Raw genomic sequence first — 25,680 nt, forward strand, 5'->3', positions numbered from 1 at the left:
ATACATCATCAAATGCGGGAGCGGAGTTGTTCGGCTGTGAGTAGGTGTGAATGTCCAGCCATAATTACTCACAAACGGGTAAGAAAACGTAGTATTGCCAGACCATATATGATCAAAACAGGGAGCGGAGGTGGTTCAGCTGCAAGAAGGTTTGAATGTCCGACTAAAGTTCAAATATATTAAAGAAAGCGGGAGGAGAGGTCTTCGGATGAGAGTGGTTGAAAATTTCCGACCATAATGTATAAAATGCGGTGAAAAAAAAGGTGTGATAGAACACTAAAAGGTGGAGCGGAAGTGTTCGGCTGCAAGAAGGTGTGAATGTCCGACTATATTTGGTGAAAAGCAGGTGAAGCAAGGTCTGAATGCCAAACCTTACATCATCAAATGCGAGATCAGAGGTGTTTGGCTGCAAGAAGGCCATAGTTTGCCAAAAGCGGGTAAGGTGCGAATGTCCGACTAAATATCAAAAAAATTTGGGGCAGAGGTCTTCGGATGCAAGTGGGTGTGAATATCCAACCATACAAGTATGGTGGAGAGGAAGCTGTGAATAGCCGACCATAGTTTGGAAAAAGCGGGTAAGAAAAGGTTTGAATACCCGAACATACACCATCAAAAGAGGGAGCGGAGGTGTTCCGCTGTACGAAGGTGTGAATGTCCGACCATAGTTGGTAAAAAGCGGGTAAGAAAAGGTTAAAATACCCGACTGTACACAATCAATAGCGGGAGCGGATGTGTTCGGCTACAAGAAGGTGTGAAAGTCTGATCATGGTTTGTAAAAAGCGGGTAAGAAAAGGTGCGAATGTCCGACAATGTATGATCATAAGAGAGAGCGGAGGTTTTCGGATACAAGAAGGTTTGAATGTCCCACCATAGTTTGTAAAAAGCGGGTAAGAAAAGGTTCGAATGCCCGACTCTACACCATCAAAAGCGGGAGCAGAGGTGTTCCGCTGTAAGACGGTGTGAATGTCCGACCATAGTTGATAAAAAGCGGGTAAGAAAAGGTTAAAATACCCGACTGTACACAATCAATAGCAGGAGCGGAGTTGTTCGGCTACAAGAAGGTGTGAAAGTCCGACCATGGTTTGTAAAAACCGGGAAGAAAAGGCTCGAAAGCCCGACTATACACCATCAAAAAGAAGGTTTGAATGTCCATCAATAATTGCTTTAAAACAAGAAAGTAAATTTTCGATTATCAAACCGTACATGATCATAAGCGGGAGAGGAGGTGTTCCGCTGTAAGACGGTGTGAATGTCCGACCATAGTTGGTAAAAAGTGGGTAAGAAAAGGTTAAAATACCCGACTGTACACAATCAATAGCGGGAGCGGAGTTGTTCGGCTACTAAAAGGTGTGAAAGTCCGACCCTGGTTTGTAAAAAGCGGGTAAGAAAAGGTTCGAATGCCCGAACATACACCATCAAAAGAGGGAGCGGAGGTGTTCCGCTGTAAGACGGTGTGAATGTCCGATCATAGTTGGTAAAAAGCGGGTAAGAAAAGGTTAAAATACCCGACTGTACACAATCAAAAGAGGGAGCGGAGTTGTTCAGCTAAGAGAAGGTGTGAAAGTCCGACCATGGTTTGTAAAAAGCGGGTAAGAAAAGGTTCGTATGCCCGAATATACACTATCAAAACCGGAAGTGTAGGTGTTCGGCTGCAAGAAGGTGTGAACGTCCGACCAAAGTTTGTAAAAAAGCAGTTAAGAAAAGGTTCGAATATCTAACCAAACATAATCAAAAGCGGGAGCAGAGCTGTTCGACTGCAAGTAGGTGTGAATGTCAGAGAATAATTTGCAAAAAGCTGATGAGAAAGGGTGAGAAATCCCGACTATACACCATCAAATGCGGTAGCCTAGTTGTTCGGCTGTGAGTAGGTGTGAATCTCCAACCATAATTGCTGAAAAATATGTTAGAAAAGGTGAAAATGCCGGTCCATACATCATCAAAATCGGGAGAGGTGGTGTTCAGCTGCAAGAAGGTCTAAATGTCCATCAATAATTGCTAGAAAACATGAAAGAAAATTTTCGAAAATCAAACCACACATGATCATAAGTGGGAGAGGAGGTGTTCAGCTGCAAGAAGGTGTGAATGTCCACCCATAATACCTGAAAAAATGGTTAAAAAAAAGGTGCGAATGCCCAACCATACATCATCAAAAGCAGGAGTGCATGTGTTCGGCTACAAGAAGGTGTGAACGTCCAACCAAAGTTTGTAAAAAGCAGTTAAGAAAAGGTTCGAATATCCAACCAAACATAATCAAAAGCAGGAGCAGAGCTGTTCGACTGCAAGTAGGTGTGAATGTCAGATCATAATTTGCAAAAAGCTGATGAGAAAGGGTGAGAATGCCCGACTATACACCATCAAATGCGGGAGCGGAGTTGTTCGGCTGTGAGTAGGTGTGAATCTCCGACCATAATTGCTGAAAAATGTGTTAGAAAAGGTAAGAATGCCGGTCCATACATCATCAAAAGCGAGAGAGGTTGTGTTCGGCTGCAAGTAGGTGTGACTGTTCGACTAAAGTTTGTAAAAAGTGGGTAAGACAAGGTGCGAATGCCCGACAATGTATGATCAAAAGCGGGAGCGGAGGTGTTCAGCTGCAAGAAGGTCTACATGTCCATCAATAATTGCTAGAAAACATGAAAGAAACTTTTCGAAAATCAAACCGCACATGATCATAAGTGGGATAGGAGGTGTTCAGCTGCAAGGTGTGAATGTCCACCCATAATTCCTGAAAAATGGGCAAAAAAAAGGTGTGAATGCCCAACCATACATCATCAAAAGCAGGAGTGCATGTGTTCGGCTACAAGAAGGTGTGAACGTCCAACCAAAATATGTAAAAAGCAGTTAAGAAAAGGTTCGAATATCCAACCAAACATAATCAAAAGCGGGAGCAGAGCTTTTCGACTGCAAGTAGGTGTGAATGTCAGATCATAATTTGCAAAAAGCTGATGAGAAAGGGTGAGAATGCCCGACTATACATCATCAAATGCGGGAGCGGAGTTGTTCGGCTGTGAGTAGGTGTGAATCTCCGACCATAATTGCTGAAAAATGTGTTAGAAAAGGTAAGAATGCCGGTCCATACATCATCAAAAGCGAGAGAGGTTGTGTTCGGCTGCAAGTAGGTGTGACTGTTCGACTAAAGTTTGTAAAAAGTGGGTAAGACAAGGTGCGAATGCCCGACAATGTATGATCAAAAGCGGGAGCGGAGGTGTTCAGCTGCAAGAAGGTCTACATGTCCATCAATAATTGCTAGAAAACATGAAAGAAACTTTTCGAAAATCAAACCGCACATGATCATAAGTGGGATAGGAGGTGTTCAGCTGCAAGGTGTGAATGTCCACCCATAATTCCTGAAAAATGGGCAAAAAAAAGGTGTGAATGCCCAACCATACATCATCAAAAGCAGGAGTGCATGTGTTCGGCTACAAGAAGGTGTGAACGTCCAACCAAAATATGTAAAAAGCAGTTAAGAAAAGGTTCGAATATCCAACCAAACATAATCAAAAGCGGGAGCAGAGCTTTTCGACTGCAAGTAGGTGTGAATGTCAGATCATAATTTGCAAAAAGCTGATGAGAAAGGGTGAGAATGCCCGACTATACATCATCAAATGCGGGAGCGGAGTTGTTCGGCTGTGAGTAGGTGTGAATCTCCGACCATAATTGCTGAAAAATGTGTTAGAAAAGGTAAAAATGCCGGTCCATACATCATCAAAAGCGAGAGGGGTTGTGTTCGGCTGCAAGTAGGTGTGAATGTCCAGCCATAATTACTCACAAACGGGTAAGAAAAGGTAGTATTGCCAGACCATATATGATCAAAACAGGGAGCGGAGGTGGTTCAGCTGCAAGAAGGTTTGAATGTCCGACTAAAGTTCAAATATATTAAAGAAAGCGGGAGGAGAGGTCTTCGGATGAGAGTGGTTGAAAATTTCCAACCATAATGTATAAAATGCGGTGAAAAAAAGGTGTGATAGAACACTAAAAGGTGGAGCGGAAGTGTTCGGCTGCAAGAAGGTGTGAATGTCCGACTATATTTGGTGAAAAGCAGGTGAAGCAAGGTCTGAATGCCAAACCTTACATCATCAAATGCGAGATCAGAGGTGTTTGGCTGCAAGAAGGCCATAGTTTGCCAAAAGCGGGTAAGGTGCGAATGTCCGAATAAATATCAAAAAAATTTGGGGCAGAGGTCTTCGGATGCAAGTGGGTGTGAATATCCAACCATACAAGTATGGTGGAGAGGAAGCTGTGAATAGCCGACCATAGTTTGGAAAAAGCGGGTAAGAAAAGGTTTGAATACCCGAACATACACCATCAAAAGAGGGAGCGGAGGTGTTCCGCTGTACGAAGGTGTGAATGTCCGACCATAGTTGGTAAAAAGCGGGTAAGAAAAGGTTAAAATACCCGACTGTACACAATCAATAGCGGGAGCGGATGTGTTCGGCTACAAGAAGGTAAGAAGGTGTGAAAGTCCGACCATGGTTTGTAAAATGCGGGTAAGAAAAGGTGCGAATGTCCGACAATGTATGATCAAAAGAGAGAGCGGAGGTTTTCGGATACAAGAAGGTTTGAATGTCCCACCATAGTTTGTAAAAAGCGGGTAAGAAAAGGTTCGAATGCCCGACTATACACCATCAAAAGCGGGAGAGGAGGTGTTCCGCTGTAAGACGGTGTGAATGTCCGACCATAGTTGGTAAAAAGCGGGTAAGAAAAGGTTGAAATACCCGACTGTACACAATCAATAGCGGGAGCGGAGTTGTTCGGCTACTAAAAGGTGTGAAAGTCCAACCCTGGTTTGTAAAAAGCGGGTAAGAAAAGGTTCGAATGCCCGAACATACACCATCAAAAGAGGGAGCGGAGGTGTTCCGCTGTAAGACGGTGTGAATGTCCGATCATAGTTGGTAAAAAGCGGGTAAGAAAAGTTTAAAATACCCGACTGTACACAATCAAAAGAGGGAGCGGAGTTGTTCGGCTACAAGAAGGTGTGAAAGTCCGACCATGGTTTGTAAAAACCGGGAAGAAAAGGCTCGAAAGCCCGACTATACACCATCAAAAAGAAGGTTTGAATGTCCATCAATAATTCCTTTAAAACAAGAAAGTAAATTTTCGAATATCAAACCGTACATGATCATAAGCGGGAGAGGAGGTGTTCCAACCCTGGTTTGTAAAAAGCGGGTAAGAAAAGGTTCGAATGCCCGAACATACACCATCAAAAGAGGGAGCGGAGGTGTTCCGCTGTAAGACGGTGTGAATGTCCGACCATAGTTGGTAAAAAGCGGGTAAGAAAAGGTTAAAATACCCGACTGTACACAATCATTAGCGGGAGCGGATGTGTTCGGCTACAAGAAGGTGTGAAAGTCTGATCATGGTTTGTAAAAAGCGGGTAAGAAAAGGTGCGAATGTCCGACAATGTATGATCATAAGAGAGAGCGGAGGTTTTCGGATACAAGAAGGTTTGAATGTCCCACCATAGTTTGTAAAAAGCGTGTAAGAAAAGGTTCGAATGCCCGACTCTACACCATCAAAAGCGGGAGCAGAGGTGTTCTGCTGTAAGACGGTGTGAATGTCCGACCATAGTTGGTAAAAAGCGGGTAAGAAAAGGTTAAAATACCCGACTGTACACAATCAATAGCGGGAGCGGAGTTGTTCGGCTACTAAAAGGTGTGAAAGTCCGACCATGGTTTGTAAAAAGCGGGTAAGAAAAGGTTCGTATGCCCGAATATACACTATCAAAACCGGAAGTGTAGGTGTTCGGCTGCAAGAAGGTGTGAACGTCCGACCAAAGTTTGTAAAAAAGCAGTTAAGAAAAGGTTCGAATATCTAACCAAACATAATCAAAAGCGGGAGCAGAGCTGTTCGACTGCAAGTAGGTGTGAATGTCAGAGAATAATTTGCAAAAAGCTGATGAGAAAGGGTGAGAAATCCCGACTATACACCATCAAATGCGGTAGCGGAGTTGTTCGGCTGTGAGTAGGTGTGATTCTCCAACCATAATTGCTGAAAAATGTGTTAGAAAAGGTAAGAATGCCGGTCCATACATCATCAAAAGCGGGAGAGGTGGTGTTCGGCTGCAAGTAGGTGTGAATGTCCATTAATAATTGCTTTAAAACATGAAAGAAAATTTTCGAATATCAAACCTTACATGATCATTAGCGGGAGAGGAGGTGTTCAGCTGCAAGAAGATGTGAATATCCATCTATAATTACTGAAAAATGGGTAGGAAAAGATGCGAATGTCCAACCATAAATCATCAAAAGCAGGAGTGGAGTTGTTCAGTTACAAGAAGGTATGAAAGTCCAACCATGGTTTGTAAAAAGCGGGTAAGAGAAGGTTCGAATACCCGAATATATACCATCAAAAGCGGAAGCGGGGGTGTTCGGCTGCAAGAAGGTGTGAACTTCCGACAAAAGTTTTTAAAAAGCAGTTAAGAAAAGGTTTGAATATCCAACCGAACATAATCAAAAGCGGGAGCAGAGCTGTTCGACTGCAAGTAGGTGTGAATGTCAGATCATAATTGCTGAAAAATGTGATAGAAAAGACTAGAATGCCGGACAATACATCATCAAAAGCGGGAGAGGTGGTTTTTCGGCTGCAAGTAGGTGTGAATGTCCAGCCATAATTACTCACAAACGGGGGAAGAAAAGGTAGTATTTCCAGACCACACATGATCAAAACAGGGAATGGAGGTGGTTCAGCTGCAAGGTGTGAATGTCTGACTAAAGTTTGTAAAAACCGTGTAAGACAAGGGGCGAATGCCCGACAATGTATGATCAAAAGAGGGAGCGGAGGTTTTCGGCTGCAAGGTCTGAATGTCCAACCATAATTTGTAAAAATCGGGGAAGAAAAGGCTCGAAAGCCCGACTATACACCATCAAAAGCGGGAGCAGAGGTGTTCAGGTGCAAGAAGGTCTGAATGTCCGACCAATAATTACTGAAAAATGGGTAAGAAAAGGTGCGAATGCCAAATCATACATCATCAAAAGCAGGAGCGGATGTGTTCGGCTACAAGAAGGTTTGAATGTCCAACCATAGTAAGTAATAGGTGGGTAAGAAAAGGCTCGAATGCCTGACTATACACCATCAAAAGCGGAAGCGGAGGTGTTCGGCTGCAAGACGGTGTGAACGTCCGACCAAAGTTTGTAAAAAGCATTAAGAAAATGTTCGAATATCCAACCAAACATAATCAAAAGCGGGAGCAGAGCTGTTCGACTTCAAGTAGGTGTGAATATCAGATCATAATTTGCAAAAAGCTGATGAGAAAGGGTGAGAATGCCCAACTATACACTATCAAATGTGGGAGCGGAGGTGTTCGTCTGTGAGTAGGTGTGAATGTCCGACCATAATTGCTGAAAAATGTGTTAGAAAAGGTAAGAAGGCCGGACCATATATCATCAAAAGCGGGAGAGGTTGTGTTCGGCTGCAAGAAGGTGTGAATGTCCAGCCATAATTACTCACAAACGGGTAAGAAAAGGTACTATTGCCAGACCATATATGATCAAAACAGGGAGCGGAGGTGGTTCAGCTGCAAGAAGGTTTGAATGTCCGACTAAAGTTTGTAAAAAGCGGGTAAGACAAGGTGTGAATGCCCGACAATGTATGATCAAAAGAGGAGCGGAGGTTTTCGGCTGCAAGAAGGTCTGAATGTCCACCCATAATTACTGAATAATGGGTAAGAAAAGGTGCGAAAGCCCAACCGCACATGATCATAAGTGGATGAGAAGGTGTTCGACTGCAAGTAGATGTGAATGTAATCAATGTCTAGATAGATTTCAACAAAAAACAACGTTGTACTTTGCAGTAAAAGAAAGTGCAAATCAAAAGTTTTAGGAATCCGAGAATAAGCTTATTTTCATGAGTTCTGCACGATTTCGGATTTTATGTATAAAATGAATTTCTTCATGCAAACTAAGTTAACACTGCTTTGTCCTTCATATGTACCCATTTCTACATATATTTCAAGCATAAACTTCCTCATATTACCCTGAATGAGAAAGAGCCACACTTGTGATTAAGCCATACCTCCCTTTTGAGGAGTTCTGCATGATTTGGGATTTTATCTATAAAATTAATTCCTTCACTCAAACTATGTTAAAACGGCTTTTACCTTCATATATATCAATGTGTCGATAGATTTAAACAAAAAAACAACGTACTTTGCAATAAAAGAAAGAGCAAATCAAAAGTTTTAGGAATCCGAGAATAAGCTTATTTTCATGAGTTCTGCACGATTTCGGATTTTATGTATAAAATGAATTCATTCACTCAAACCAAGTTAAAACTGCTTTTTCCTTCATATTTATCAATGTCTAGATCGACTTCAACAAAGAACAACATTGTATTTTGCAGTAGAAGAAAGAGCAAAACTGAAGGATCAGGAATCCGAGAATAAGCTTCTTTTCATACGTTCTGCATGATTTGGGATTTTATGTATAAAATGAATTCCTTCACTCAAACTAAGTTAACACTGCTTTGTCCTTCATATGTACCCATTTCTACATATATTTCAAGCATAAACTTCCTCATACTACCCTGAATGAGAAAGAACCACACTTGTTATTAAGCCATACGCCCCTTTTGAGGAGTTCTGCATGATTTGGGATTTTATCTATAAAATGAATTCCTTCACTCAAACTATGTTAAAACGGCTTTTACCTTCATATTTATCAATGTCTCGATATATTTAAACAAAAAAAACAACGTTGTACTTTGCAGTAAAAGAAAGAGCCAATCAAAAGTTTTAGGAATCCGAGAATAAGCTTATTTTCATGAGTTCTGCACGATTTCGGATTTTATGTATAAAATGAATTAATTCACTCAAACCAAGTTAAAACTGCTTTTTCCTTCATATTTATCAATGTCTAGATCGACTTCAACAAAGAACAACATTGTATTTTGCAGTAGAAGAAAGAGCAACACTGAAGGATCAGGAATCCGAGAATAAGCTTATTTTCTTATGGGCAAGTGGGAACTACTTTGTCCTTCATATTAATCAATGTGTAGATGGATTTCAACTTCTTCTACTGCAAAGTCCAATGTTTTTCTTTGTTGAAGTCGATCTAGACATTGATGAATATGGAAGGACAAAGCAGTTTTAACTTGGTTTGAGCAAAGCAATTCATTTTATAGCAAAATCCGAAATCGTGCAGAACTCATGAAAGCAGGCTTATACTCGGATTCCTGAAACTTTAGATTTGCTCTTTCTTTTACTGCAAAGTACAACGTTGTTTTTTTGTTTAAATATTTCTAGACATGGTAAATATGAAGGACAAATCAGTTTTAACATAGTTTGAGTGAAGTAATGCATTTTATAAGCAAAATCCCAAATCATGCAGAACTCACGAAATGCTTTTTCTCGCTTTTCACTGCTTTTTACAAACTTTGGTCGGACGTTCACACCTTCTTGCATCCGAACACCTCCGCTTCCGCTTTTGATGATGTATATTCGGGCATTTGAACCTTTTTTTACCCACTTTTTACAAACCATTGTCGGACTTTCACACCTTCTTGCAGCCGAACACCACCTCTCCCGCTTTTGATGATGTATGGTCCAGTATTCTTACCTTTTCTAACACATTTTTCAGCAATTATGGTCGGACATTCACACCTACTCACAGCTGGACACCTCCGCTCCCGCTTTTGATCATACAATGTCGGGACATCGCTCCTTGTCTTACCAGCTTTTTACAAACTTTAGTCGAACATTCACATCTTCTTGCAGCTGAACACCTCCGCTCCCGCTTTTGATGATGTATAGTCGGGCTTTCGAGCCTTTTCTTACCCAGTTTTTACAAATTATGGTTGGACATTCAGACCTTGCAGCCGAACACCTCCGCTCTCTCTTTTGATCATACATTGTTTGGCATTCGCACCTTGTCTTACCCGCTTTTTACAAACTATAGTCAGACATTAACACCTTGAAGCTGAACCTCCGCTCCCTGTTTTGATCATGTATGGTCTGGCAATACTACCTTTTCTTCCCCCGTTTGTGAGTAATTATGGCTGGACATTCACACTTACTTGCAGTCGAACAGCTCTGCTCCCGCTTTTGATTATGTTTGGTTGGATATTCGAACCTTTTCTTAACTGCTTTTTACAAACCATGGTCGGACTTTCACACCTTCTTGTAGCCGAACAACTCCGCTCCCGCTATTGATTGTGTACAGTCGGGTATTTTAACCTTTTCTTACCCGCTTTTTACCAACTATGGTCGGACATTCACACCGTCTTACAGCGGAACACCTCCGCACCCGCTTTTTATGGTGTATAGTCGGGCATTCGAACCTTTTCTTACCCGCTTTTTACAAACTTTGGCAGGACATTCAAACCTTCGTGTATCCGAAAACCTCCGCTCTCTCTTTTGATCATACATTGTCGGACATTTGCACCTTTTCTTACCCGCTTTTTACAAACCATGGTCGGACTGTCACACCTTCTTGTAGCCGAACACATCCGCTCCCGCTATTGATTGTGTACAGTCGGGTATTTTAACCTTTTCTTACCCGCTTTTTACCAAGTATGGTCGGACATTCACACCTTCTTGCAGCCGAACACTTCCGCTCCACCTTTTAGTGTTCTATCACACCTTTTTTTTCACCGCATTTTATACATTATGGTTGGAAATTTTCAACCACTTTCATCCGAAGACCTCTCCTCCCGCTTTTGTTAATATATTTGAACTTTAGTTTGACATTCAAACCTTCTTGCAGCTGAACCACCTCCGCTCCCTGTTTTGATCATATATGGTCTGGCAATACTACCTTTTCTTACCCGTTTGTGAGTAATTATGGCTGGACATTCACACCTACTTGCAGCCGAACACAACCTCTCTCGCTTTTGATGATGTATGGACCGGCATTTTTACCTTTTCTAACACATTTTTCAGCAATTATGGTCGGAGATTCACACCTACTCACAGCCGAACAACTCCGCTCCCGCATTTGATGATGTATAGTCGGGCATTCTCACCCTTGCTCATCAGCTTTTTGCAAATTATGATCTGACATTCACACCTACTTGCAGTCGAACAGCTCTGCTCCCGCTTTTGATTATGTTTGGTTGGATATTCGAACCTTTTCTTAACTTCTTTTTACATATTTTGGTTGGACGTTCACACCTTCTTGTAGCCGAACACTTCCACTCCTGCTTTTGATGATGTATGGTTGGGCATTCACACCTTTTTTTTGCCCATTTTTCAGGAATTATGGGTGGACATTCACACCTTGCAGCTGAACACCTCCTATCCCACTTATGATCATGTGCGGTTTGATTTTCGAAAAGTTTCTTTCATGTTTTCTAGCAATTATTGATGGACATGTAGACCTTCTTGCAGCTGAACACCTCCGCTCCCGCTTTTGATCATACATTGTCAGGCATTCGCACCTTGTCTTACCCACTTTTTACAAACTTTAGTCGAACAGTCACACCTTTTTGCAGCCGAACACAACCTCTACCGCTTTTGATGATGTATGGTCCAGCATTCTTACCTTTTCTAACACATTCTTCAGCAATTATGGTCGGACATTCACACCTACTCAGAGCCGAACACCTCCGCTCCCGCATTTGATGGTGTATAGTCGGGCATTCTCACCCTTTCTCATCAGCTTTTTACAAATTATGATCTGACATTCACACCTGCTTTTGATAATGTATTGTTAGGCATTCGCACCTTTTTTTTTTCCCATTTTTCATGAATTATGGGTGGACATTCACACCTTCTTGCAGCCGAACACCTCCTCTCCCGCTTATGATCATGTGCGGTTTGATATTAGAAAATTTACTTTCTTGTTTTAAAGCAATTATTGATGGACATTCAGACCGTCTTGCAGCTGAACACCTCCGCTCCCACTTTTGATGGTGTATACTCGGGCTTTCGAGCCTTTTCTTCCCGGTTTTTACAAACCATGGTCGGACTTTCACACCTTCTTGTAGCCGAACAACTCCGCTCCCGCTATTGATTTTGTACAGTCGGGTATTTTAACCTTTTCTTACCCGCTTTTTACCAACTATGGTCGGACATTCACACCTTCGTACAGCAGAACACCTCCGCTCCCGCTTTTGATGGTGTATAGTCGGGCATTCGAACCTTTTCTTACCCGCTTTTTACAAACTATGGTGGGACATTCAAACATTCTTGTATCCCAAAACCTCCGCTCTCTCTTTTGATCATACATTGTCGGACATTCGCACCTTTTCTTACCCGCTTTTTACAAACCATGGTCGGACTTTCACATCTTCTTGTAGCCGAACACATCCGCTCCCGCTATTGATTGTGTACAGTCGGGTATTTTAACCTTTTCTTACCCGCTTTTTACCAAGTATGGTTGGACATTCACACCTTCGTACAGCAGAACACCTCCGCTCCCTCTTTTGATGGTGTATGTTCGGGCATTCAAACCTTTTCTTACCCGCTTTTTCCAAACTATGGTCGGCTATTCACAGCTTACTCTCCACCATACTTGTATGGTGGGATATTCACACCCACTTGCATCCGAAGACCTCCGCCCCAAATTTTGTTGATATTTAGTCGGACATTCACACCTTACCCGCTTTTGGCAAACTATGGCCTTCTTGCAGCCAAACACCTCTGATCTCGCTTTTGATGATGTAAGGTTGGGCATTCAGACCTTGCTTCACCTGCTTTTCACCAAATATAGTCGGACATTCACACCTTCTTGCAGCCGAACACTTCCGCTCCACCTTTTAGTGTTCTATCACACCTTTTTTTCACCGCATTTTATACATTATGGTCGGAAATTTTCAACCACTCTCATCCGAAGACCTCTCCTTCCGCTTTTGTTAATATATTTGAACTTTAGTCGGACATTCAAACCTTCTTGCAGCTGAACCACCTCCGCTCCCTGTTTTGATCATATATGGTCTGGCAATACTACCTTTTCTTACCCGTTTGTGAGTAATTATGGCTGGACATTCACACCTACTTGCAGCCGAACACAACCTCTCTCGCTTTTGATGATGTATGGACCGGCATTCTTACCTTTTCTAACACATTTTTCAGCAATTATAGTTGGAGAATCACACCTACTCACAGCAGAACAACTCCGCTACCGCATTTGATGGTGTATAGTCGGGATTTCTCACCATTTCTCATCAGCTTTTTGCAAATTATTCTCTGACATTCACACCTACTTGCAGTCGAACAGCTCTGCTCCCGCTTTTGATTATGTTTGGTTAGATATTCGAACCTTTTCTTAACTGCTTTTTCACAAACTTTGGTCGGACGTTCACACCTTCTTGCAGCCGAACACCTACGCTTCCGGTTTTGATAGTGTATATTCGGGCATACGAACCTTTTCTTACCCGCTTTTTACAAACCATGGTCGGACTTTCACACCTTCTCTTAGCTGAACAACTCCGCTCCCTCTTTTGATTGTGTACAGTCGGGTATTTTAACCTTTTCTTACCCGCTTTTTACCAACTATGATCGGACATTCACACCGTCTTACAGCGGAACACCTCCGCTACCTCTTTTGATGGTGTATGTTCGGGCATTCGAACCTTTTCTTACCCGCTTTTTAAAACCAGGGTTGGACTTTCACACCTTTTAGTAGCCGAACAACTCCGCTCCCGCTATTGATTGTGTACACTCTGGTATTTTAACCTTATCTTACTCGCTTTTTACCAACTATGGTCGGACATTCACACCTTCTTACAGCGGAACACCTCCGCTCCCTCTTTTGATGGTGTATGTTTGGGCATTCGAACCTTTTCTTACCCGCTTTTTACAAACTATGGTCGGACATTCAAACCTTCTTGTAGCCGAACACATCCACTCGTGCATTTGATGATGTATGGTTGGGAATTCGCACCTTTTCTTACCCATTTTTCAGTAATTATGGGTGGACATTCACACCTTGCAGCTGAACACCTCCTCTCCCGATTATTATCATGTGCGGTTTGATACTCGAAAATTCTCTTTCATGTTTTCTAGCAATTATTGATGGACATTCAGACCTTCTTGCAGCTGAACACCTCCGCTCCAGCTTTTGATGGTGTATAGTCGGGCTTTCGAGCCTTTTCTTCCCCGGTTTTTACAAATTATGGTTGGACATTCAGACCTTCTTTCAGCCAAAAACCTCCGCTCCCTCTTTTGATCATACATTGTCGGGCATTCGCACCTTTTCTTACCCGCTTTTTACAAACTTTAGTCGGACATTAACACCTTCTTGCAGCTTAACCACCTCCGCTCCCTGTTTTGATCATGTATGGTCTGGCAATACTACCTTTTCTTACCCATTTGTGAGTAATTATGGCTGGACATTCACACCTACTTGCAGCCGAACACCACCTCTCCCGCTTTTGATGATGTATGGACCGGCATTCTTACCTTTTCTAACACATTTTTCAGCAATTATGGTTGGAGATTCACACCTACTCACAGCCGAACACCTCCGCTCCCGCATTTGATGGTGTATATTCGGGCATACGAACCTGTTCTTACCCGCTTTTTACAAACCATGGTCGGACTTTCACACCTTCTTGTAGCTGAACAACTCCGCTCCCTCTTTTGATTGTGTACAGTCGGGCATACAAACCTGTTCTTACCCGCTTTTTACAAACTATGGTCGGACATTCAAACCTTCTTGTAGCCGAACACATCCACTCCTGCTTTTGATGATGTATGGTTGGGCATTCGCACCTTTTCTTACCCATTTTTCAGTAATTATGGGTGGATATTCACACCTTCTTGCAGCGGAACACCTTCTCTCCCGCTTATGATTATGTGCGGTTTGATATTCGAAAATTTTCTTTCATGTTTTATAGCAATTATTGATGGACATTCATACCTTCTTGAAGCCGAACACATCCACTCCTGCTTTTGATGATGTATGTTTGGGCATTCGAACCTACTTGTTGCCCGTTTTTCATTAATTATGGGTGGACATTCACACCTTGTCGCAGCCAAACACCTCCGCTCCCTGGTTTGATCATGTATGGTTGGACATTCGCACCTTTTCTCACCCGCTTTTTGCAAACTATGGTCGGCCATTCACAGCTTCCTCTCCACCATACTTGTATGGTGGGATATTCACACCCACTTGCATCCGAAGACCTCCGCCCCCACTTTTGTTGATATTTAGTCGGTCATTCGCACCTTACCCGCTTTTGGCAAACTATGGCCTTCTTGCAGCCAAAAACCTCTGATCTCGCTTTTGATGATGTAAGGTTGGGCATTCAGACCTTGCTTCACCTGCTTTTCACCAAATATAGTCGGACATTCACAACTTCTTGCTCCCTGTTTTGATCATGTATGTTTTGACATTCGCACCTTTTCTCACCTGCTTTTTACTATTGTCGGCCAATCACAGCTTCCTCTCCACCATACTTGTATGGTAGGAAATTCTCACCCACTCTCATCCGAAGACCTCTCCTCCCGCTTTTGTTCATATTTAGTCGGGCATTCGAACCTTTTCTTACCCACTTTTTACAAATTATGGTCGAACATTCACACCTACTTGCAGCTGAATACTTCCGATCCACCTTTTAGTGATGTATGGTTGGCATTTGCACCTTTTGTTACCCTCTTTTTATACTGATTGCTGAAGATTAAGTTGTTCTTTCTCAAACTACAATTTTTTTTTAATTGTTGAAACTTGATTTGAAGTGGAAAAATAAGGAGGTCAAACAGTTTTAAGTCACGCTGATAGAAGAAATTAATTTTATAGCAAAATCTGTATTTCGTCATATGTCGAGAGATGCTTATTGCTGAAGAAGTTCTTTCTCATTCTACAAAGTACAACGTTGTTTATCGTTGAAACTTGATTAGACATGAATAAATATGAAGGACAAAGCAGTCTTAACTTGGTTTGAGTTAATTAATTCGTTTTATAGGAGAATCCGAATTCTTGCTTATTTTCGGATTCCTGAAGAATGAGTCTGGTTCTTTCTCATAATACAAAGTTTGTTGTTTATTGTTGAAACTTCATCAGAAGTGAAGAAATAAATGAATGCCTATCAACAAATGTGGGATCTAAACTCTACTGCTTCCTCTAAAATAATTTCTTTTCTCAATTCAGAAATGTGTGTGTGTAAGTCACAACACCCGTGACACCAAAACGGCTTTCTTTTCTCTCTTTTCTCTACACTCTGCACTATGAGCACACACACAAAATCAGAAAGGCTTTTTTCTCTCTTTTCTACATTATGGACTGTGGGGACACAAAACCGCTCTCTCTTTTTTTTTTTGATTGTGTGCCAGGGCGTTGTCTCACGTATTAGATTATGCTTAAGATACGAATGGGTTTATCAGTCACATCAGAATCCATACATACTGATCCTCCCGTAATAAAATGGTCGGATCTTATCAAACACACTTTGTTTCTTGTGACAATCAAGTCAGCGAAACAGCGTATACACGTCAAGACACTGAATCAAGTTTGCCACAAGAACTCATAAGTTTGGCAGTATTGCTCTGCCGTCAGCAATCATACACCCATTTTATTTTCGTGAGACGTGCAGGCACCTGTTCATCTACTGTTCTATCACTATGAATTAGTTTATCTATTATCAATAAGGATACTTCTACAACTACTATCAAAGTATGTCCAGACTTCTTATGTTGTCAGTTGCTATATATGAATAAGTGGGTAGCTACTGACAAGCATTAAGCATGTCACACAGCCCAAACATATAACATTTCAGGACACACCACACAGTTAACAACCACAGTGAAGTGTCAAAGCCCAAACATTCAACAGGACACTTACACAACACATTCAAATCAAACAGTCAGACAACATACAAGAACATATACCCCAGCCGGCATTGCTCCCTGCCTATTTTCCTACAGCTCACTATGTGTGCGCACACCTTTATTCACAAACTCTTCAACTTATACTCTTTTACCGAAGCTGCTACAGCTCAATTGGCCGAATACCCTTAGATCCTATTTCGGTAAATTTGACATCTGCCTTACATGTAACAGATTAGCGGTTTAGCAGTTTTAATTTAGTTTGAGTAAAGGAATTCATTTTATAGCAAAATCCGAAATCGTGAAGCACTCATGAAAGTAAGCTTATTCTCGGATTCCTGAAACTTTAGATTTGCTCTTTCTTTTACTGCAAAGTACAACGTTGTTTTTTTTGTTTAAATCTTTCTAGACATGGTAAATATGAACGACAAAGCAGTTAACATAGTTTGAGTGAAGGAATTAATTTTATAGATAAAATCCCAAGAGTCTGCAGAGAAAAGAGAGTGAATGCGAAGTAGACTTTAACACGGCTATGGGAGCGAGCCGAGTGTCGGCTAACCGGGAGAATTGCTTGAAAGAAACGCGACACCGAATGAGCGATCAGAACAAAGCCTCAATACAGGATTCTCGTGGTGTTTTTGTTGCTGCCTTGTCTTTTGCATAGAGTAAAAGACAAGGCAGCCATCGAATAGGGCCCGATTGTTCCTACTTGGTCAGCCGAGGAGCAAGGGGGGGGGGGAGCAAGCGTCTCAACCAAGCAAAGCTCACCATGGGGAAGGTGGCTATGCCAACTAGCCTGATGCCCTGCTCCCGCAGTGACGGATAATCGTACTCTGGTTTCTCTTCATTACATACAAGTCTTTCGCCTTTTACTAAAGACTTCCGTGGAGAGCAGCACTAATGAGTTGTTTCTATTATTGGCAGGCTTTACCTTTGCGGGTGAAGCCCTTTCTGTCTGTGCAAAAGAAATCTTGCTACTTTGCAGAGTGACTTCTCTGAGTAGAGTCGCCTTACTTGTTGCGACTGTGCCGATGTTCGAAGCTGGAGTGCAAAGTTGTTGCTTGAATGGTGCTTGCTGGAGCGTGCGGGAGTGCAAAGTTATACCATTTAAAAGGGCTGAAGAGTGCTCAGTGCAGCGGGTGGGCGGAGGTGCAACGTGACACTCTGGCCACCTATGGCCATAAAAAGAACACTGCTACAAGTGCGCATTGTGCCAGCAAGGGCCCTCGGACCTGAAACAGTGGACAGTTATCGCTTCTCGGCCTTTTGGCTAAGATCAAGTGTAGTATCTGTTCTTATCAGTTTAATATGTCCTCTATACGAGGACAACATATTAAATGGATTTTTAAGAATAGGAGTTGAAAAAGAAGCTTGCTCCGTTCACTCCAAGCCTCGACCCGGTACTGCAGTGCCGCTGGGAACGGTGCGCTCTCCTCTGCTCTTGTGAAAAAGCAAACAGCGGTGCAGGATGGAAGTTTCAGGGAGCCCAAGATGAAACTTTCTTTTAATCTGCTGAGAAAAGAGAGTGAATGTGAAGTGGACTTTAACACGGCTCTGGGAGCGAGCCGAGTGCGGGTTAACCGGGAGAATTGCTTGAAAGAAACGCGACACCGAATGAGTGGTCAGAACAAAGCCTCAATACGGTGTTCCCGTGGTGTTTGTGGCTGACTTGTCTTTTGCACAGAGTAAAAGACAAGGCAGCCATCGAATAGATTGTTTCTACTTGGTCAGCCGAGGAGCAGGGGGGGGGGGGCAAGCGTCTCAACCAAGCAAAGCTCACCAAGTAGGAACAATCGGGCCCTTTTCGATGGCTGCAACACCTGAAAGAGATATTGATGCGAGACCCGATCAAATGCTTTTTCAAAGTCTAAATTTAAGATGACAAGCCGGGTGTTTCTGTCTCTAGCGTAATCAATGATGTCTCGAATCAGTACGAGGCTGTCGGTGAGTTGTCTCCCTGAGATGGCACAAGCTTGGTCTGGGTGAATTACCTCCTCTAAAACAGAGGACATCCGTGTCGCTAAAACCTTGCAAAAAAGTTTACAGTCAAAGTTTAAAAGTGTGATGGGCCTTCAATTCTTTAGGTCAGTCTTATCATTTTTTTTATAAAGTAGAGTCACTATTCCCACTCTAAAACTGTCAGGCAGTCGGTCGAGTTTTTCAAAATCTTTAAAAACATCTAAAATGTCTGATGATAAAAGGTCCCAATAGGTCAGATAGAATTCTGCAGGAAGCCCGTCTAAACCCGGAGCTCGACTTCTCTTAAAACCTGTTAGGCATTTTTTTAACTCTAAAGCAGTAAAATTCTGTGTCAAGTGTGCATTCTCTTTTACGGTTTTGTCAACGAATTTTAAGATTTCTGCCGATGTTTCCAAGTGCACTGGTTTCTCTTTGTACATGTTACTATAAAAGGTATGTACAGTTTCAATCATCTCTTGTGTGGATTTTGTTAAAAACCCATCTTCTCTTTTTAGATTTTGAAGACACTCCTTTTTATTTTCTTAACTTTCTTTCTTTTTCACCTTCCTCAATTTCCTGCTCCCTGCTTCTTACAAAAATTCCTTTACTCTTTATTTCTGCTAAAACTGACATTTCCTTTTTGACATCTTTGATTTCTTCTTTAAAGTCTATGCCACACTGATTTAGTTTAAAGTAGCGCTGTAAGCGTTTATGTAGTCCCATCATACATCTATTCTCTTTCCTTTTTTTACGTTTACCTTGCTGTTTAAAAAAAGTCTGGGTCGTTTCCTTCACCATTTCCCACCATTGTGCATGTGTTTCGTAGAGGTCTTGAAGGGTCTGCCACTCTTTATAACATTCCCTGTACTGACTGACTATGATTTCATCCTCCAACAGGGAACAGTTGAGTTTCCACAGACCACTTCCTACCGTCACACCAGAAGGGGGTGAAAGGGTGCAGGAGAGCATAAGGTGGTCTGAAAAGAAAACAGGGGTTAATCTAACATCAGTGGGTGGGCAATCTCTAGTAAAGAAATAATCAATGCGAGAGGCTCTGGTGCCATCATGACTAAACCAGGTGAAGCCCTCCTCTCTGGGATGCATGGTTTTAAAACAGTCAGTAAGCTTAAAATCCCTGCATATGCCCTGAAGTAAAATCGAAGTCTTATCCACTTTAAAATCTACCCCTGCTCTTTTTCTATCTTTCCTGCTCAAGATACAGTTAAAATCCCCTCCTACAACTAAAGGTACTTGCCCTAGCATGTAAAGCTGTATATCTTCTAAAAGGTCATACCTTTCATTTTTTCCATTGAAACCATAAATATTTAAGAGGTTAAAGTCTTGCCCCATAAAATTCAAGTGTGCTAAAAGTGCCCGTCCGTCTCTCACCACTGTGCTACCTTTCACCAGAACATGCGGATTTTTAATTAGAATGGCCACACCATCATTTTTATTTTGATTTGAGCCACTCCATATCGATAAATGGGGCCACATTTCCTCCCATTGTCTATGGTTTTTTTAAAAAGGTAGTCCACATTCTTGTATTAAAAACACATCTGATTTTATGGAGTCTAAGAAGGATAAAATACTCTGGGCTCTTGTCTTTGATTTCACACTTCTCACATTTAGTGTTGAGAAGGTGAGAACCATTAAAAGCATAAAGGAAAGTAGGTATGTCATTTTCGTTTTTCTAAGTTATCAAAACAAATTACACACAGGTTATTTCTTGGGAAACTAGCTCTTCCTTCATTTCTTTAGGTGAAAAGTGAGTAGGGTGATCTATATTTCCTTTTCGGACTCTCGGTGTTGGCCTCTGACGCAATGTTGCATTTAACTTTGAGTCCCTGGGGGTTGATTGCAGAGCTGAAGTTAAAAAGGAGACCTCATTTGGTGAGTCGGAGGGGAAGACTCTAGGTTCTTCCACTGAAGAACTGTCTGAAAGGGACCTAACCCTTCCCCTCTTCTCTGATACCACTGGGGAATCAGAGGCTCAGATGCCGTCCTCTTCGGCTGTTGACCTTCGGGGAGGTGAGTATCTTCACTAGACTCACCTGTCTGCTCTTCCTCCTCATTTAGCGTAGCTCCACCCTCTGCCTGTGAATTCTCACAGACTTCAACACTGAGTGGTGAGGCCTCTACAGGCCCCTCCCCTTTTTGCTCCTCACTTCCAATCCAAGCTTTTGGCGGGAAGTTTGAATTTATTGGGTCAACCTCTTCACTTTGTTCACCAACTGCCACCTTTGGTCCTTCTCTTTGTTGGCTTGACTGTGGCTTTACCGTCTTTAATTTGTTGGCAAAAGATTTAGGGCAATCTCTGAAGAGGTGATTTAATTCTCCACAGAGATTACATTTCCTGCCATTTGGACACTCTCCAAAAGTTTGCCCAATTTCTCTGCTCTTCCCACATAACACCTTGGTACAAGCCTCAACCAGGTGCCCATGCTCACCACACTTGCGGCAGAACTTGGGCTGCCCCTGGTAGTGGATGTAACCTCGGTTTTCAAGGTGGCCAGAGTGTCGCCCACCCGCTGCACTGAGCACTCTTCAGCCCTTTTAAATGGTATAACTTTGCACTCCCGCACGCTCCAGCAAGCACCATTCAAGCAACAACTTTGCACTCCAGCTTCGAACATCGGCACAGTCGCAACAAGTAAGGCGACTCTACTCAGAGAAGTCACTCTGCACAGTAAGAAGATTTCTTTTGCACAGACAGAAAGGGCTTCACCCGCAAAGGTAAAGCCTGCCAAAAATAGAAACAACTCATTAGTGCTGCTCTCCACAGAAATCTTTAGTAAAAGGCGAAAGACTTGTACGTTATGAAGAGAAACCAGAGTACGATTATCCGTCACTGCGGGAGCAGGGCATCAGGCTAGTTGGCATAGCCACCTTCCCCATGGTGAGCTTTGCTTGGTTGAGACGCTTGCTCCCCCCCCCACCCCCCCCCCCCCCCTTGCTCCTCGGCTGACCAACTAGGAACAATCGGGCCCTATTCGATGGCTGCCTTGTCTTTTACTCTGTGCAAAAGACAAGGCAGCAACAAAAACACCACGAGAATCCCGTATTGAGGCTTTGTTCTGATCGCTCATTCGGTGTCGCGTTTCTTTCAAGCAATTCTCCCGGTTAGCCCGCACTCGGCTCGCTCCCATAGCCGTGTTAAAGTCTACTTCGCATTCACTCTCTTTTCTCAGCAGACTCTTGGGATTTTATCTATAAAATGAATTCCTTCACTCAAACTATGTTAAAACTGCTTCGTCCTTAATATTTACCATGTCTAGAAAGATTTAAACAAAAAAAACAACGTTGTACTTTGCAGTAAAAGAAAGAGCAAATCTAAAGTTTCAGGAATCCGAGAATAAGCTCACTTTCTTCACGAGTTCTTCACGATTTCGGATTTTGCTATAAAATGAATTCCTTCACTCATACTAAATTAAAACTGCTAAACCGCTAATCTGTTATATGTAAGGCAGATGTCACATTCACCGAAATAGGATCAAAGGGTATTCGGCCAATCGAGCTGTGGCAGCTTCGGTAAAAGAGTATAAGTTGAAGAGTTTGTGAATAAAGGTGTGCGCACACATAGTGTGCTGTACGAAAATAGGCAGGGAGCAATGCCGGCTGGGGTATATGTTCTTGTATGTTGTCTGACTGTTTGATTTGAATGTGTTGTGTAAGTGTCCTGTTGAATGTTACATGTTTGGGCTTTGACACGCTTCACTGTGGTTGTTAACTGTGTGGTGTGTCCTGAAATGTTATATGTTTGGGCTGTGTGACATGCTTAATGCTTGTCAGTAGCTACCCACTTATTCATATATAGCAACTGACAACATAAGAAGTCCGGACATACTTTGATAGTAGTTGTAGAAGTATCCTTATTGATGATAGATCACTAATTCATAGTGATAGAACAGTAGATGAACAGGTGCTTGCACATGTCTCACGAAAATAAAATGGGTGTATGATTGCTGACAGCAGAGCAATACTGCCAAACTTATGAGTTCTTGTGGCAAACTTGATTCAGTGTCTTGACGTGTATACGCTGTTTCGCTGACTTGATTGTCACAAGAAACAAAGTGTGTTTGATAAGATCCGACCATTTTATTACGGGAGGATCAGTATGTATGGATTCTGATGTGACTGATAAACCCATTCGTATCTTAAGCATAATCTAATACGTGAGACAACGCCCTGGCACACGATAAAAAAAAAAAAAGAGAGAGAGCGGTTTTGTGTCCCCACAGTCCATAATGTAGAAAAGAGAGAAAAAAGCCTTTCTGATTTGGTGTGTGTGCTCATAGTGCAGAGTGTAGAGAAAAGAAAGCCGTTTTGGTGTCACGGGTGTTGTGACTTAGACACACACATTTCTAAATTAAGAAAGGAAATTATTTTAGAGGAAGCACTAGAGTTTAGATCCCACATTTGTTGATAGGCATTCATTTATTTCTTCACTTCTGATGAAGTTTCAACAATAAACAACAAACTTTGTATTATGAGAAAGAACTTCTTCAGCAATAAGCATCTCTCGACATATGACGAAATACAGATTTTGCTATAAAATTAATTCCTTCTATCAGCCTGACTTAAAACTGTTTGTCCTCCTTATTTATCCACTTCAAATCAAGTTACAACAATTAAAAAAAATTTGTAGTTTGAGAAAGAACAACTTAATCTTCAGCAATCAGTATAAAAAGAGGTGCAAATGCCAACCATACATACCTAAAAGGTGGAGCGGAAGTATTCAGCTGCAAGTAGGTGTGAATGTTCGACCATAATTTGTAAAAAGCGGGTAAGAAAAGGTTCGAATGCCCGACTATATATTAACAAAAGCGGGAGGAGAGGTCTTCGGATGAGAGTGGGTGAGAATTTCCAACCATAATCTATAAAATACGGTGAAAAAAAATATGTGAATGCCTCATAGAACACTAAAAGCGGAAGTGTTCGGCTGCAAGAAGGTGTGAATGTCCGACTATATTTGGTGAAAAGCAGGTGAAGCAAGGTCTGAATGCCCAACCTTACATCATCAAAAGCGAGATCAGAGGTGTTTGGCTGCAAGAAGGCCATAGTTTGCCAAAAGCGGGTAAGGTGCGAATGACCGACTAAATATCAACAAAAGTGGGGGCGGAGGTCTTCGGATGCAAGTGGGTGTGAATATCCCACCATACAAGTATGGTGGAGAGGAAGCTGTGAATGGCCGACCATAGTAAAAGGCGGGTGAGAGAAGGTGCGAATGTCAAACCATACATAATCAAAACAGGGAGCGGAGGTGTTCTGCTGTAAGAAGGTGTGAATGTCCAACCATAGTTGGTAAAAAGCGGGTAAGAAAAGGTTAAAATACCCGACTGTACACAATCAATAGTGGGAGCGGAGTTGTTCGGCTACTAAAAGGTGTGAAAGTCCGACCATGGTTTGTAAAAAGCGGGTAAGAAAAGGTGCAAATGCCCGACCATGTATGATCAAAAGAGGGAGTGGAGTTTTTCGGCTGCAAGAAGGTCTGAATGTCCAACCATAATTTGAAAAAACCGGGGAAGAAAAGGCTCGAAAGCCCGACTATACACCATCAAAAGTGGGAGCGGAGGTGTTCAGCTGCAAGACGGTCTGAATGTCCATCAATAATTGCTAGAAAACATGAAAGAAAATTTTCGAAAATCAAACCACACATGATCATAAGTGGGAGAGGAGGTGTTCAGCTGCAAGATATTGTGAACGTCCGACCAAAGTTTGTAAAAAGCAGTTAAGAAAAGGTTCGAATATCTAACCAAACATAATCAAAAGCGGGAGCAGAGCTGTTCGACTGCAAGTAGGTGTGAATGTCAGATCATAATTTGCAAAAAGCTGATGAGAAAGGGTGAGAATACCCGACTATACACCATCAAATGCGGTAGCGGAGTTGTTCGGCTGTGAGTAGGTGTGAATCTCCAACCATAATTGCTGAAAAATGTGTTAGAAAAGGTAAAAATGCCGGTCCATACATAATCAAAATCGGGAGAGGTGGTGTTCAGCTGCAAGAAGGTCTAAATGTCCGTCAATAATTGCTAAAAAACATGAAAGAAAATTTTCGAAAATCAAACCACACATGATCATAAGTGGGAGAGGAGGTGTTCAGCTGCAAGAAGGTGTGAATGTCCACCCATAATACCTGAAAAATGGGTAAAAAAAAGGTGCGAATGCCCAACCATACATCATCAAAAGCAGGAGTGCATGTGTTCGGCTACAAGAAGGTGTGAACGTCCAACCAAAGTTTGTAAAAAGCAGTTAAGAAAAGGTTCGAATATCCAATCATACATAATCAAAAGCGGGAGCAGAGCTGTTCGACTGCAAGTAGGTGTGAATGTCAGATCATAATTTGCAAAAAGCTGATGAGAAAGGGTGAGAATGCCCGACTATACACCATCAAATGCGGTAGCGGAGTTGTTCGGCTGTGAGTAGGTGTGAATCTCCAACCATAATTGCTGAAAAATGTGTTAGAAAAGTTAAAAATGCCGGTCCATACATGATCAAAATCGGGAGAGGTGGTGTTCAGCTGGAAGAAGGTCTAAATGTCCATCAATAATTGCTAGAAAACATGAAAGAAAATTTTCGAAAATCAAACCACACATGATCATAAGTGGGAGAGGAGGTGTTCAGCTGCAAGAAGGTGTGAATGTCCACCCATAATACCTGAAAAATGGGTAAAAAAAAGGTGCGAATGCCCAACCATACATCATCAAAAGCAGGAGTGCATGTGTTCGGCTACAAGAAGGTGTGAACGTCCAACCAAAGTTTGTAAAAAGCAGTTAAGAAAAGGTTCGAATATCCAACCATACATAATCAAAAGCGGGAGCAGAGCTGTTCGACTGCAAGTAGGTGTGAATATCAGATCATAATTTGCAAAAAGCTGATGAGAAAGGGTGAGAATTGCCCGACTATACACCATCAAATGCGGGAGCGGAGTTGTTCGGCTGTGAGTAGGTGTGAATCTCCGACCATAATTGCTGAAAAATGTGTTAGAAAAGGTAAGAATGCCGGTCCATACATCATCAAAAGCGAGA

At 42.1% G+C, this 25,680-nt stretch overlaps 3 non-coding genes across 3 annotated transcripts; 2 read left to right on the plus strand and 1 right to left on the minus strand.

The window, feature by feature from the left end:
* Nucleotides 1-17,524: 17,524 nt before the first annotated feature.
* LOC140280658 (U5 spliceosomal RNA) lies at nt 17,525-17,638 on the plus strand. The gene has a single exon (XR_011909594.1). It is a non-coding gene; the product is annotated as a U5 spliceosomal RNA (small nuclear RNA).
* Nucleotides 17,639-17,946: 308 nt separating this feature from the next.
* Nucleotides 17,947-18,130, plus strand: LOC140280509 (U2 spliceosomal RNA). Its single transcript, XR_011909470.1, has one exon. It is a non-coding gene; the product is annotated as a U2 spliceosomal RNA (small nuclear RNA).
* Nucleotides 18,131-21,377: 3,247 nt separating this feature from the next.
* On the minus strand, nt 21,378-21,491 carry LOC140280646 (U5 spliceosomal RNA). The gene has a single exon (XR_011909583.1). It is a non-coding gene; the product is annotated as a U5 spliceosomal RNA (small nuclear RNA).
* Between the last annotated feature and the right edge of the window lie 4,189 nt (nt 21,492-25,680).

The sequence above is a fragment of the Leuresthes tenuis genome, unplaced genomic scaffold (genome assembly GCF_036924035.1).
Source record: "Leuresthes tenuis unplaced genomic scaffold, fLeuTen1.0.hap1 SCAF_21, whole genome shotgun sequence".
Taxonomy (NCBI): Eukaryota; Metazoa; Chordata; class Actinopteri; order Atheriniformes; family Atherinopsidae; genus Leuresthes; species Leuresthes tenuis.